General features: G+C 46.2%; 1 long non-coding RNA gene across 1 annotated transcript; it reads left to right on the forward strand.

Annotated features, from left to right (window-relative positions):
• Positions 1 to 509: 509 nt before the first annotated feature.
• LOC121351030 lies at positions 510 to 1,518 on the forward strand. The gene is made up of 2 exons (XR_005954748.1): positions 510 to 640; positions 1,437 to 1,518. It is a non-coding gene; the product is annotated as an uncharacterized LOC121351030 (long non-coding RNA).
• Positions 1,519 to 1,681: the final 163 nt, after the last annotated feature.

Consider the following 1,681-nt stretch of genomic DNA (forward strand, 5'->3'; position numbering starts at 1 on the left):
CATTTTTGAGGTTTGGAATTTTGGGGGTTTTGGGGGATTTTGGGGATTTTTCAGGGTTTTGGGTTTTTTGGAATTTGTGGGGTTTGGGGCTTTTCAGATTTGGGATTTTGGGGATTTTTGGATTTTGGGATTTTTTGGATTTGGGGGTTGGGATTTTTGGGGGTTTTGGTGTTTGCGTTGGTTTTTTTTGGGGGGGTTGGGATTTTTGGCATTTGGGATTTTTGAGGTTTTGGGGGTTTGGGATTTTTGGCATTTGGGATTTTTGAGGTTTTGGGGGTTTGGGATTTTTGGTATTTGGGATTTTTAGAATTTTTAGGACTGTCAGGGTTTGGGATTTGGAATTTTTGGAATTTGGGACCCTCTGGAATTCCCGGGTTCCTCCACGTTCGTCCCTCGCTCCCCCCCAGGGGCCCCCCCGCATCCTTAATTAATTAATTCATTAATTTATTCCCTCCCCAATAATTAATTCCCGTTGCTCTTTTATGGCGCAGCGCTGCCGGCGGGCTCGGTTTATGGAAATTTATGCAAATTAAGGGTTTTTTTACCCCCCCCCGCGGAGGTTTTTGAGGCTCGGAGCGGCCGCGCCCGCGGCTTTGGGGCGAAATCCCTGGAAAAGGAGCGGGAAAAGCGCCGGGAAAAGGTCGGGAATAAAAAAAAAAAACAACCAAAAAAAATCCGGGAAAAAAAACTCCGGGGAAAAAACTCCGGGAGCGGCGCCGGCCCCGCCCCGGCCGCGCCCGGGGGGGGGGAAAAAGGGATTTTGGGTGGAAAATTGGGATTTTTGGGTGGAAAAATGGAGATTTTTGGGGCGGAAAATGAGAATTTAGGCCCCGCCCCGGCCGCGCCCGGGGGGAAAAAATGGGAATTTTGGAGTGGAAAATGGGGATTTTGGGGTGGAAAAATGGGGAATTTTGGGGAGGAAAACGGAGATTTTTGGTGTGGAAAACCGGGGAATTTGCGGTGGAAAAATGGAGAATTTTGAGGCAGAAAAATGGGAATACCGGGGTGGAAAAATGGGGATTTTGGGGCGGAGAAATGGGGATTTTGGGCAGAAAATGGGGATTTTCTCCCGGGCAGGGAGGGCAAAGGGATTTTTGTGGAATGGGGAGAGAGGAAATGCCGGGAACTTTGGGGTTTCCGCCTCTTTGGGTGGGGGAAGTTTGGGATTTCTTGTTTTTCTGGGAAAAAAATCCCCAAAATTCCCTTTTCCTGCTCCACTTCCGGCAGGGAATCCCAAAAACTTCGTGTTTTGGACTCGTTTTTATTAAAAAAAAAAATCCCTAAAAGTTCCTTTTCCGGTTAGATTTTGTGGGGAAAAAAAACGCGAATTTGTTTTTCTCGTTATTTTTACAGGAAAATAAAAAAAAAATCCTCATTTTCCCCTTTGATTTTATAAGGAAATCCCTAAAACTTCATTTCTCTGCTTATTTTGACAGGGAAAAAAAACCCCAGCGCCCTCATTTTCCCTCAGTTTTCGGCAGCTCCTCCCTGAACTTTCACTTCTGGCTCGGATTTATGGAAAAAATTCCTCCAGCTCCGTTTTTTCCCTCCTTTTAAGGGAAAAGCTCCCGAAAACTTTGTTTTTCTCATCACTCTTGCAGGGAAAACCCCTCAAATCCTCATTTTTCCCCTCGTTTTTCCAGCTCAGATCCCTAAATCTCAATTTTTGGGACGCCCCCCC

The sequence above is a fragment of the Pyrgilauda ruficollis genome, unplaced genomic scaffold (assembly GCF_017590135.1).
Source record: "Pyrgilauda ruficollis isolate IOZ18807 unplaced genomic scaffold, ASM1759013v1 scaffold1605, whole genome shotgun sequence".
NCBI lineage: Eukaryota > Metazoa > Chordata > Aves > Passeriformes > Passeridae > Pyrgilauda > Pyrgilauda ruficollis.